This window comes from Ursus americanus, chromosome 12 (genome assembly GCF_024610735.1).
Source record: "Ursus americanus isolate L20-20 chromosome 12, mUrsAme1.1.p, whole genome shotgun sequence".
NCBI classification, from domain to species: domain Eukaryota; kingdom Metazoa; phylum Chordata; class Mammalia; order Carnivora; family Ursidae; genus Ursus; species Ursus americanus.
Window position 1 is genome coordinate 36,139,096 of NC_142138.1, and position 14,352 is coordinate 36,153,447.

Genomic DNA, 14,352 nt, shown 5'->3' on the forward strand with positions numbered 1-14,352 from the left:
GCTTAATGCAGCAGTTCCTAGAATGTGATACTCAGATAATAAGCACCAAAGGATAGTATTAGGGGAGAGTTGGGGTGAAACACAATTTGTGGTCAAAATAAGTTTGGAAAATTCTTTGTTAAATGATGTTAAAGAGAGTTCTTTACTGTAGGACTTCTCAGAGCCTTCAAATGAGATTTGTTTTAATGGCAAATAGGAAAATTGAGGAAAAATTGCTTTACACACACTGATCAGAAGCTCAAACGAGACAAATGGCAGAACATGGCAGAGATCAACATGGATGTGACAAGGAGTGCCATGGTTAGGGACTGACTGCATTACTCAAGTCAGGAAAAATGAAAAGCAGGAATAGAATGAAAACCCCTGCTCAGGTGTACACCTGGAAAGAAACAAAAAAGGCGGCGAAGGTAAATTTATCAGCATCACAAATAGAGCCTACCTCTGACTTACTGGAAAGTTGCTACTTGCTGCACCACAATTTCTCTTGGAGTCTGCTTCCTTTTTGAAGTAGAAGGAGAGGGTCTCTTGTTTGCCACTGTATCTCTAGTGTCTAGAACAGTGTCTATCACAGAGAAAGTGCTCAAAAATCATTATTCCAATTGAGCAAATAGTAAATCAGTGGTGGTAGGACCATAAGAATAGTGAAAATTCCATTATTTGGAGACTTTCCAATGGTTGGCCCACATGCAGAAACCAAGAGTTCCAGGTGTTTCCTAATCCTGTCTCTATTCTGAGAGATTACGCTTAAGGGGTTCCCCACAGGAAAAGTTTGCAAAGTCTTGGCAACTTGCCAGTGCACATGAAGGCACAATCAAGGGTGGCTATTAATAGGAAAACAATACAATTTGAAGGGAGGCTGACTGTCCTTTGTGCAGTTTCTTCTTATTTATTAGTGAATGTTTATTATAAACCTAACCTTAGAACTTGGATTTTTACATTAGTAATACCTCACATTTGTAAAATAGTTTTCAAGTCTCTTCAAAATTGACTCTTTTAATCCTGAAAAATAAGTGACAAGTAGCCCATCGTAGGAAGAGAAAAATTAAAGTGGATCTGATGAATGATTTGGTCACGACATTATTTTATGGAAGATCTAAGATTAGAACCTAACTAATTCTTCCATCTTTTATTCCTTACAACACACAGAAGAGTAAACACTAATTCCATCTGGTTTGAGAAATCCCCTGACTTGTAATGGAATGGAAACTTTCTTTTAAAAATAACCTCTATAGAAAAAATTTAAAAAAGAAGTCTACATGACTAATTCTCCTAAAATAATAAAACAATTATAAGACCACATAAAAGTCATCTAAAAAGCTGGGTGAAGAGAAGATCAAAGACGCTTATGTAAGGACAAGATAGAAGCCAAGCTTCAAAATTCAAAGCTTTTGTGAGCTCTAATCATTTCGCTTGCATTCATAAAATCTTAAACATTTTCTCTCTACTTTTTGATGTATAATATTCAATCAATTGTAATGGAATATAAGTGGATAGTACTTGTAATGGCCCCTGAGCATGAAAGTGAAAACCATGGCACCTGCACAGCACTGCCGCCTAGAGGAAAGTGGGCCTTTTTCTGCCAGTCCAGATGCTTTTAGATAAGAAGAAAAGAGAAAGGGCCCTGGGATTGGTGCCATTGTTATTCCTCTCCTTCTAGGTTATATAAAATAGAAAAATTTTGGATTTTCCTCTTTTCCGTTCTAAAGTCATAGGCAATGACTACATTTACTGCTAGGAAGTCCATGTATATTTCCTTTTCAATGGATTTATAAATTCCATTATGTTAATATCAAAAATATGTAACAGATATAAAAGAGATGGAGGATCCTGCTGTGACTTCCTAGGGAGGGGCATTTTTCCAGTTTATTGAGATTTGAATTATTGGTGGGGCTAAGGCCTCATGACTGACCTTCTTCTTATGCTATTACCAGTGCAGAGAGCTGGCATTGAAACTCATGTGATTAAAAAATTCATAAGTCCTTTAAAACTGTACATTTTGACAGATAAAAAGAATACAAAAATATTCACAAACTGCGTAGCTAGTGAATTGTGAGCTTTTAACAGGAAAAGAAAATCAAAGGCAGCATCTTTTCAAAGGATTGGTTGAATCTAACCACTTTCTCTCAATTTTTCTGGTGTATATTTATGAGATTAAATGTATCAAAGAGCAAGTGAAGTGTGGTGGTCTTCAAACAGTTAAACAACAAGCTCCTGTTGAGAAAACACTTTGTTGTAGCAAAGTAGCTTTTAATCCTAAATTTTATAAATGGGTGGGGATGTGGGAGGAACTTTTGATGGCAAAATGGGAAAAGACAGAAGAAAGAAAATTTGAGTAATAGCAGAGGGGGTACAAAGTAGCACTCAGACTAGAAGATACTCATTTTCTACCCTTAAATGCAAGGAAAACCATAAAAATTTCTGCCATTGAAGCCCCAGAAAATTTTCACAGAATATTGGGTTTTTATAGAGAACAAAGATAGTCACATCTCCTAAATTTCCTTCCTTGAAACATTTATGTAACAGTAATTAGGAATAGACATCAAAATAGTTTCTAAGTTTTGAACAGTTTAGGCAGAACCCATCTGCATTTATGTGACTGAACACTGAACCATTACCGAAAACATCCTGTAGAGAGTGTATCTCACTTGTCACAAAGAATTGATTGGTTCATCGTGTCCCATCATGGGATCAAGAACTAGAACATTTAAATAAGAGAACATGCAGAGAAAGACAGTGGATGAAAAGGACAAGAATAGAAATATGATACAGTCAGTCACCAGAATAATGAGGGATGGTATTAACATTAAAAGTAATAGTAGTTGTTGGGCATATCATTTATAATTTCATATATATATATATATGTGTGTGTGTGTGTGTGTGTGTGTGTGTGTGTGTGTGTGTGTGTGGTATTCCATAGTGGGTATTCAGTTCATCTTGAGTAATCTCTTGGTTGTCTTATAAAAGCTCCTATTTGACAAGAGTTCTATCAACATTTATTAAAGAAAGGTGCTATTTACTAAAGAAAGGGTAGATCTAGCCAACATGTGTTATTTTTATCCTGGTACCTTGAGTGAAAAATCACATAAGCATATCACTTAAAGAATGATGTCTAAACAGAGTCTATTGTTACTTGAGTGACTTCAGTCCAAAGTACTTTGGGAACTATAAAATGTCACAGATTCCTTCATCATAAAGGCAGTGTGCTGCAGGGGAGTTAATTCCTAGCTCTACGGGAGAAGTCTTGACTCCCAGTTCTGCCACTCATTGACCAGCTATGTCTCTATGGGAAGGTCACATGTAATCTGATACTTCTCTTATGTGTAAGAAGATAATTACTCTGTCTATCTTCAAGGACTACACATACCAAAATAATGCATATGACTATTATTATTTTTTATTAACAACATAAATAATAATAATTCCTATTTCATAGCACTTGAAAAGTGCCTTCAACTACTTGATCCCATTCAAGTAGGCTGCTGAATTGGGAAGGGGCTCCTTCAGCCTGGGTCTTGGATAAACATGAAAGCTGAACACGAACACGGTATCACCATCAGTATCTTCCTGTGGAAATTTGAGACCAGCAAGTATTATGTGACTATCATTGAAGTCCCAGGACACAGAGACTATCAAAAACATGATTACCGGCACATCTCAGACTGGCTGTGCTGTCCTGATTGCTGTTGCTGGTGTTGGTGAATTTGAAGCAGTTATCTCTAAGAACGGGCAGACCCGTGAGCAAGCCCTTCTGGCTTCCACAGTGGGTGTAAAACAACTAATTGTTGGTGTTAACAAAATGGATTCCACTGAGCCATCCTACAGCCGAAAGAAATACAAGGAAATCATTAAGGAAGTCAGCACCTACATTAAGAAAATTGGCTACAACCCGACACAGTAGCATTTTTGTGTACCAATTTCTGGCTGGAATGGTGACAACGTGCTGGAGCCAAGTGCTAACATGCCTTGGTTCAAGGGATGGAAAGTCACCCCTAAAGATGGGAATGCCAGTGAAACAACACTGCTTGAAGTTCTGCATTGCATTCTGCTACCAACTTGTCCAACTGGAAAGCCCTTTTGTCTGCCTCTCCAGGATGCCTACAAAATTTGTGGTATTGGTACTGTCCCTGTGGGCCGAGTGGAGACTGGTGTTCTTCAACCTGGCATGGTGGTCACCTTTGCTCCAGTCAGCATTACAACTGAAGTAAAGTCTGTTGAAATGCACCATAAAGCTTTGAGTGAGGCTTTTCCTGGGGATAATGTGGGCTTCAATTTCAAGAATGTATCTGTCAAAGATGTTCATGGTGGCAGTGTGACTGATGACCGCAAAAATGACCCACCCATGGAAGCAGCTGGCTTCATGGCTCAGGTGATTAACCTGAACCGTCTAGGCCAAATCAGTGCTGGATATGCACCTGTGCTGGATGGTCACACAGAGCACATTGCTTGCAAGTTTGCTGAGCTGAAGGCGTAGATTGTCATTCTGGAAAAAAGCTGGAAGACAGTCTCAAGTTCTTGAAATCTGGTGATACTGCCATCATTGATATGGTTCCTGGCAAATCTATGTGTGTTGAGAGCTCTCTGACTATCCTCCTCTGGGCTGTTTTGAAGTTTGTGACATGAGACAGATGGTTGCGGTGGGTACCATCAAAGCAGTGGACAAAAAAGCAGCTGGAGCTGGCAAGGTCACCAAGTCTTCCCAGAAAGCTCAGAAGGCTAAATGAATATTGTGCCCAATACCTGCCACCCCGGTTTTATTCAGTGATGGAAAAATGGCCTCAGAACTGTTTGTGTCAATTGGCCATTTACGTTTAGTTGTGAAAGACTAGTTAATGATAACAATGCATTGTAAAACTTTCAGAAGGGAAGGAGAATGTTCTGTGGACCGTGTGTGTGTGTGTGTGTGTGTGTGTGTGTGTGTGTGTGTGGCAGTTTTAAGTTACTAGTTTTTAAAATCAGTACTTTTTAAGGGAAACAACTTGACCAAAAATCTGTCACAGAATTTCAAGACCCATTAAAACAAATGTCTACTGAGGAAAAAAATTCTTCTTTAGTTGAATGACTTTCAAGTTACTCTATAGACTTTTCTGTTTTCTAGAAACTAATTCTTTCCAAAACACTCAAGAGTTTTCAGTTCCTAGTCTCCTCATCATTATGATTTTCCTAACTCTATAAATACACTATCAAGACACCTTTTTTCTTGTGTCTAGTACAGTACTTAAAGTATTAAATTTAACTTTATATTTACTTTTCTATCTCTCCCATTAGGTTATGCACTTCTCTATGTGTGTAGGGAAGGAGAGAGAAGTTCACAATCAATCATTTTTGTTTGTTCGTTTCCCTGAGGAAACATACATAGATCTTCGTACATAAAAACCCTTAATCTATAGCATGTTAAACTAGTAAACTCAATATTAATTGAATTTAACAATGTTAAGCAGCATCAAAAATGTTGATATCTAATAATGGAAACTCAGTTTCTGGAATAAAAGAGGCTACAGTTCAACTTGATTGACCATTTATCCTGTCAAATGCCATGGCGGAACAGAGGACTCTTGATATGCAGAGTACAGAGACATTGCCCTCCAAAACTGATGGTAGAGTCTAAAGAGATTTCACAAGATGATCTTTCACAAGGTCATCAGTTATTTAACCTGAAATTGGAAAGACAAGTGTGCTTCCATATAAAGCAGAAGTAGTAAAAAATTAATCCTACAAAATACATTGGGACCATACTATAAATGTCTAGTGGAGGGGATACAATTTAATGGCAATAAAAGTAAAGTGTGACCAGTTAAAAACAGAGCCAGCCTCAGAGGCACACAGCCAGAACAGTCACACTGGGCTGTATGCTCAGAAGGGCCAACCTCTTGAAGTGTAAACTCTGAAGTGGCTGTCTTGAAGTGTTTAAATACTTTTATTTTTGAATTCGTGTTTTATAAATAAAATCCAGTGGAACAATGGAGCTTGTGTCAGCTCATGCAGGCTGGCTTCTCACTGCTTGCCCCCTTCATTAGGAGGGTTCTTAGCTCCCAGCTTTCCTCCCTTTTGCACCCCAACCACTCCTGATCACCACTGGGGGAACAGGTATCAGTGGCCCATGAAAGCATGTGTTCTGCCATCACATCCAGGGGTTTCCCCTGTGGTGAGCACAAAGAAAGTCAGAGACAGATGCACACCTCAAGGCATCTTTGGGGAGGGGAGGGCATATGTGTACATGTAAGCAGCATGAATCCGTGCCCGGGTTGGCACAGCCATAGCAAGTTTAGCAGGTGACTTGATGGGTACTTCACATCCACCCTGCACCAAGTACATCCCAGGATGGAGATTTCATTGTTTGTGGGGTACTTGTCCAACGTGTGTAGACAGGGAGATCGATTTCCCTGATGCTGGAAGGACCCTCCATTTTCATTTTGCCATGGGACATGTAAATGATGTGGCAGGTCCTGGTTATAAAATAGCTGAGTTGGGAATACTCTAAAACACCTAACCCAATGCAGGTGTGGCAGCCTAGTAGTTTTCTCAGGCATTTAATTTGAGACTTTGATGATAAATAAGAGTTATCCATGCAAAAAAAGAGAATGAGGAAGGCTTCAGGAGGAGGAAATAACATGTGAAAACCCCAGTCAAATCAGAGCACGAGAAATACTCCAGGGACCAAGAGAAGTTGGGTAAGGTGAAAGGGGACAGTGAGTGCACAATGGAGGACAGGAAGGCCAGTCGCAGTTAGGGAGGAGGTCAGCAGCTGTGCATATCAGTGGAAGGGCTGGAGAGGGAACCGAAGTAGTGCAAAATAAAAAGAAAGGTGTTTTTTTTCCCCTCTAGAGGTTGCTACTACTAAAACACATCCTTACTATCCTGTTCCAGTAGTGCCCTTTTTGACCTTTAATTAAATGATGTTGCAGTATTCTCTGTAAAATGTCCTGTTGTTGCGATAAGCACATCATCATCGCTTTGTCAAACTTAGATCCTCGATTCTCATCTCCTGTGAGTGTGACAAGCAGGAGCCCTTCTTCCTTGCAGTTGAGCAGGCTGCATCATTGGAGGAAAAGGGCTCATCAGTAAATGAAATGAACGCAGATATTTCTTTTTTTTTAATGATTTTTTATTATATTATGTTATTCACCATACAGTACATCCCCGGTTTCCTATATAAAGTTCGATGAGTCATTAGTTGCGTATAACACCCAGTGCACCATGCAATACATGCCCTCCTTACTACCCATCACCGGTCTATCCCATTCCCCCACCCCCCTCCACTCTGAGGCCCTCAGTTTGTTTCTCATAGTCCATAGTCTCTCATGTTTCATTCCCCCTTCTGATTACCCCCCCTTTCTTTATCCCTTTCTTCCCCTACCAATCATCCTATTTCTTATGTTCCATAGATGAGAGAAATCATATGATATTTGTCTTTCTCTGCTTGACTTATTTCACTTAGCATTATCTCCTCCAGTGCCATCCATGTTGCAGCAAATGTTGAGAATTCGTTCTTTCTGATAGCTGAGTAATATTCCATTGTATATATGGACCAGAACTTCTTAATCCAGTCATCTGTTGAAAGGCATCTCGGCTCCTTTCACGATTTAGCTATTGTGGACAATGCTGCTATGAACATTGGGGTGCATATGGCCCTTCTCTTCACTACATCTGTATCTTTGGGGTAAACACCCAGTAGTGCAATGGCTGGGTCATAGGGTAGCTCAATTTTTAACTTTTTAAGGGACCACCACACTGTTTTCCAGAGTGGCTGTACCATCTTGCATTCCCACCAACAATGTAGGAGGGATCCCCTTTCTCCACATCCTCTTCAACAATTGTTGTTTCTTGCCTTGTCTATTTTTGCCATTCTAACTGACGTAAGGTGGTATCTCAGTGTGGTTTTGATTTGAATTTCCCTGATGGCTGATGATTTTGAACATTTTTTCATGTGTCTGTTAGCCATTTGTATGTCTTCATTGGAAAAGTGTCTGTTCATATCTTCTGCCCATTTTTTTTTATTTGTTTATTTGTTTCTCATGTATTGAGTTTGAGAAGTTCTTTGTGGATCTTGGATACCAGTCTTTTATCTGTAGTGTCATTTGCAAATATATTCTCCCATTCCGTGGGCTGCCTCTTAGTTTTTTTGACTGTTTCCTTGGCTGTGCAGAAGCTTTTTATCTTGATGAAGTCCCATAAGTTCATTTTATCTTTTGTTTCTCTTGCCTTTGGAGATGTGTCATGAAAAAGGTTGCTTTGGCCGATGTCATAGAGGTTGCTGCCTATGTTCTCCTCTAGAATTTTGATGGATTCCTATCTCACATCGAGGTCTTTCATCCATTTGGAACTTATTTTTGTGTATAGTGTGAGAGACTGGTCAAGTTTCATTCTTTTGCATGTAGCTGTCCAATTTTCCCAGCACCATTTATTGAAGAGACTGTCTTTTTTCCACCGGATGTTTTTTCCTGCTTTATCAAAGATTAGTTGCCCAAAGAGCTGAGGGTCCATTTCTGGGTTCTCTATTCTGTTCCATTGGTCTGTGTGTCTGTTTTTGTGCCAGTACCATGCTGTCTTTGTGATCACAGCTTTGTAGTACAGCTCGAAATCCGGCATTGTGATGCCCCCAGCTTTGTTTTTCCTTTTCAACAGTTCCTTGGCGATTTGGGGCCTTTTCTGGTTCCATACAAATTTAAGGACTATTTGTTCCAGTTCTTTGAAAAATGTCCTCGGTATTTTGAACGGGATAGCATTGAAAGTGTAGATTGCTCTGGGTAGCATGGACATTTTAACTATGTTAATTATTCTGATCCATGAGCATGGAATATCTTTCCATCTTTTTATGTCTTCCTCAATGTCTTTCAAGAGTGATTTATAGTTTCTAGAATAAAGGTCCTTTACGTCTCTGGTTAAGTTAATTCCAAGGTAACGTATGGTTTTTGGTGCAATTGTAAATGGGATGGATTCCCTAATTTCTCTTTCTTAAGTCTCATTATTCGTGTATAGAAATGCAACTGATTTCTGAGCATTGATTTTGTATCCCGCCACATTACTGAATTGCTCTATAACTTCTAATAGTTCTTGCACTTCATTGCCACCATCTACTGAAAGAACAACGGTGGCTACTTTGCCCAAACTCTCCCTGGAAGCTTATGCTAAACAAAAAGTAAATGAATGGACCCCAGTAATATACCGAAAAGAACCTCTCAGAACTGCAGCAAAGCATATTTTTTTCAGAATTGGAATGAAGTAGATATTTTTTCTTTAGTAAGGATTTTTTTTTTTTATCACATTGACATTTAGTTTATTAGAGCTAAGTTTACAAGACCGGTTCCAAAATAGCTTTAACCTAAATCAGTTGCCATTTTATATAGATAAGATGAGAAAATGCTGAAGAAATATGGCTTTTTCCCCTCAAAGTTTATTCAAAACAAAATCAAATCAATTCCTTACCACCAGGAAGCAGCATATTTTACCTCAACTTTTAGGGAAACAAGTGTATTCAGCAATAGGTTGAATGCAGGCTAAAAGTTGTTTTCTCACTCAATCCGTTACCTTATTTTCTCCTTCCTTGATGTCTTTTTTGAAAAATGAGAAAGAACATTCTTCCACTTTTAAACTCTTAAGGATATCAATGAAAGATAGTTAGTAAGACTTATAAATGGATATGGAAAAGAAAAAAGGAGATACATATAAAAACTCTAAGAGGAGTATCCAATAAATGCCACTGGTTTAGTTTCCAATAAGCTCCATATAAAAGAGGACAGACTTTTCTGGCACTTCTGCCATGCACCAGGCAAGTGGGATATGATTTAATGTTACACCATCCCAGTGAGGTAGGTATTATATTCCCTAATTCACACCCCAAAGAAACTGAGCTCCAAAGGGTTCATGTAACTTCCCAGTTTCACATAATGGTGATTGATAGAGCCAAGCCTTAAACTCAGATGTGTCTTATTGCAAATGTAGTAATCATTGCAGGATAGTATTTAACTACCATGTCAATATCTTATGCTATGGTTAGTTCATCCCAGGCCAGTCAAATCCACCATACAGAATTATGGTGAAGATCGTTTAATAAAGATAAGAAAAATGATTTTCATTTGTTGAGTGCTAGTCTTTATGTTAGGCTCAATATTTATGATTATCAATATTGCAGAAAGCAATAGTGCAGTTTGAAAGGAATTCAATGAAGCTATCTGGGGAAAGGGGGAAATGGGTAGAGTTTGGAAAGGAAAAAGAATTAGGAAAGTGAAAATGGCAGGGGTAGCTGCTCAAGGTCAAGCCTACCTTCCAAGAGATGGATAAAAAGATGACAGTATTGTGTGAGCAAGATCAAGTGAATTTTAATATGAAAAAAGAAAACAACACTGCAATAGCGACAGTACCAAAAGCATAACCCGGAAGTGTGCCCATACATGCTAAGTCCTGAATTCGCCCTGTGGAGCACCAAACCCAAATTTCCAGTCTCCCGGACACGCAACCACTACCAGTAGTTTATCTGCAGCAAATGAGATGTTGAAGGATAAAGAAGAAAGCAGAAAGGGATGTTGCTATAGCAGAGTCTGAGGTTCAACATAATGCAAAACACACATATGGCTGCTTACTACATGCTGTGCTCCGGTGATAAAGAGAAGCGGTAGGAAGAAAATCACAGTAGGGAAAGAGGTCTGGGAGTTGAAAGGATATTTCCTGGGATCAAGCAAAATATAGGCTTTCATGTTATTTGTGTTGCATGCTTCCAGCTTAAGTCATAGATTTCTTGGAACCTTACATGTAAAGGTAAACCTTACTCTGTAAATATTGTTAACTTAATCAACCAATAGAACAAATGGGGTGGGTGGGTAATGGAATCATTTTAGAAGAAGGACCTAAAGGAGAACTTACTTTCACATAGATAGGAACTTGGTTCAGGGCTCTTTACACTGGCCAAAAGGGAAAAAAAAATCATAAGAGGAGAAGTGTTGCCAATCACACAAATGTAAATGTTCAAAGATATATGAGATTTGAAGTGGAAGATATATGATCGTATGTGTGATTTCCTCAGTGAGAGGAAATATCAGATTTATGAATATACTATGTTCCATCCTCATCCATAAGAGAAATTTGAAAAGGAAATATTATTTTGGGTCATGACTTATCTCCTGCATATAATAAGAATGGTTGGAAATAGACATTAACTCAAATACTAAGGAAGGTAGAAGGAAATTTGGGGAAAAGAAAAAGTAATATATGGACATATTTAATTGCAAACAAATCCAAGGATATAGGCATAACGATTGTCTATTAATTCCTCCTGTGTAATGTGAGTGGCCTAAGGTACTTTTTTTAGGTCTCAGCGTCTTCATCAAAATGAGCAAATTAAATAGATAATCACTAAGATCATTTCTAACTAGAAAAAAACAAATCTATTTAGGTAAACAGAGTAGTAGTCTGAAATGTACTTAAAAGAAAAGGAAATGGACCAGTCAGTTTGAAAAGATCTATGTAAAAGAATTACTGTTGTACTATATAAAGTAAAATATTCTGTCTTTTTAAATAAGGCTAGAATAATGACAGAAATTAATTTCCACAAAGGTTGGAAATGTGGCATATGTATATGAAGGATGAGTAAATTGCCGTTATAATAGGGTTGACTTAAATTATGATATGAGGATGATAAAGAAGAGAAAATATTTTCTGTCCTTTCAAGATGTCAAAGCTTAACTGAACATGTGTTTAACAAATTAAAAGTCTCAAGGCAGAGTCTCTGGTAGAGACTATTAATTGCAGACTCCTAATACCTATAATTCTCTTCTTCCTTAATAACCAAATCCCAATTGTGTTCAGTTAACAAATAAATTACTACATTTCCCATCATCCCTTGTAGCAAGATGAAATTATATGTCTAAGTCCTAGACAGTGAGATGTAAGGTTAGAATTTTGCAGTGGCCTTCTGGAAGACTGCTTAAAGAAAGAGAGCCCACTGATTCAAGATAGATACTCTTTTATCCTTCCCCACCACTTCTGCTATCACAGAAGTGATGAATAGAGGTACAATAGCTATTTTATACTATGGCGTGACCTCAGAGAAGGAAGCCTTATGCTCAGAGTGGAGAAGTAGAAAAAAGATAGACTTGTTTCTGATAACATCCTGATGCCAGTAGGCTGGCCTTGGATGATTTATCTTCAAAATTCTCTTTTACATGAGAGAGAAATAAACTTCTATCTCAATTAAGCCACAGTATTTATTTATTTCCAATAGTATTTATTATCTCGGTGATGTGGATTTAACACTTAGTCCAACTAATTCGGTGTCCAGAAATGAGGTGCTTCAAGTAACAGAAGCTAAGATGTGGTACTAGATTGGAGGCAGAACTAGGTAGGTGAAAATTGATTATGTAGATAATGAAAACTGAAAATCTCAAGACTATTATTATATGTCAATAAAATATTTAGTCAAATCATCACCTGCCACATACTGGAAAGCCAGCCATATGCTCACAAAGGCTATAATATGGTATTAGGGAAAATGGCAAATCATGTGCAAAATGTTGGCATGGTTTGTCAGCAAAATCCTAAAAGAATGATGAATTTAAGGTGGAGCCAGCTGGCCAGTCTGAGAGTTGAAAGAGAAAGTATTTGCCTCCTCTCTAAGATTAAAGGAACTCTTTGCCTATAACCTGCAACCTCAGCTGATTGAGAGACTGATAATTTGAAAACTTTCAGGGTAGAAAAGGCCAACTGTTTATATCCTAAATTGAAGCAGTTAAAAGAATTATCTGCAAATTCTCATCTTAGCAATAAATATGACTGGTGCCCCACCATTCAAAAGTGGTTAGCCTGCTGGCAAAGACAGTACATTATTTCAGATGTCGTCAGTGCAGCAGACACCAAGTTGAGAATTATTTAGATGGGCAGAGCACAGAGGTCTGTAAATAAAAAGACTAGTGTCCTCGAGCTTAAAAATTCCATTTATCCAAGAATTTTGACTGTGTTTACTCACACTTGAAAATCACCGAAAAGCCAGGAATGCTGCAAGCCTACCACAGTTTTGAGGGTAACTTACTGTCCAAAAAGAATCCACTGGATTCTGAAACCTTACTAACAGGAACTGATGTGTGATCCTTAGGAAAAATGTGCTCCTAAATGTCCACCTTAGATGTGGCCACAGGATAATGGAGAAGGAAAACTCTTTCAGAGGGCAAAGCCAGGGACCAACAAGGAAAATGGACAAGGGAGTTCTTACTGAAGAGCGAAACCCGGGGCTACCAGATGGACAAACTGAAGAGCTCACTCCACAGCCAGGGCAGGGAGCCTACAGCATTTTTGTTCAGCAAAAATTTCTGATGATTGTTGTGCCCCAGAGAGGCTCTTCTTATCTTTACATTAATAAAAGTATCACGTTAACTGAACCATGAGGCAAATCAAAATCTGTTAGAGGAGACTGTACACCATCCAGAGAGATTGAACTCTGAGTAGAATGCAGTGACTGCAGGGGAGACATCAGGGTTTTTCTGCTTAGAGAGGAAGAAGGGGGTGCATACCCATAGGGTATCCAAAGGAGCAGACTGTATACAGCTGTGGCAGATTGCATGCTTGTTCTCAATTCTTCACTCCCTGCTGTGCAGTGTAGCAGAGGAAACAGAGCATACCTCTGCTTGCTTCGGCTAGTGCAAAGTGAGAGGGAGGGGACGTGAGCAGAGACTCTAAACAGACTTGCATGGGCCTTTGGTGCCTCACCAGGAGAAGAACATGACCAGCAACTGTCGGTTCAAGAACAATGAGAAGATGTGGAGCGGACCCAGAGCCAATTCCAAAGGCTGGGTCCAAGGTCAGCCAACACTCAGTCTAGAGCAGAAATGCACCCACTGACCTATAAGCACGTGGCTGAGAAAAATAAATGCTTGTTTTAAGAAACTATTATATTTCAAGGTCATTTGTTATGCAGCATCATGGCCAATAAAGCAACCAGACATATCTTAACTGCTACAGCTAAAAGTAGGAATTTTGGAGATCCCCTCAACAGACATAATTGCTAAAGAAATAGAAATCAAACTGAGAGAACTGTAAACAAACTCTTGCACACCCAAAGCACAAATAGAGAAGAAAGACTGAGAAATTTATAGAAACCTCCTAGAGTGGTCAGGAAGACTGGATTAGCACTGGTCCTAAAAGATAAAAATGGACAATCAGATCAAGATTACGTGTAAAAGAGCAAATGATCAAAGAGCTTTTAGGTTTTGTTGTGGTTTTTTTTTCCTTTTATGGAACCATTTCAAAGTTAGAAAATAAACAGCTAAAAGTCCAAAGTTCTTAATTCACCATAAACAACTGATCAAAATCAGGGGGATGGAAATCCGGAAATGGACACAATATGCTCATATTTTTGAGGAGTGGAGT

At 38.6% G+C, this 14,352-nt stretch overlaps 1 pseudogene; it reads left to right on the forward strand.

Annotated features, from left to right (window-relative positions):
- Positions 1-353: 353 nt before the first annotated feature.
- Positions 354-4,721, forward strand: LOC123794970 (elongation factor 1-alpha 1 pseudogene; annotated as a pseudogene).
- Positions 4,722-14,352: the final 9,631 nt, after the last annotated feature.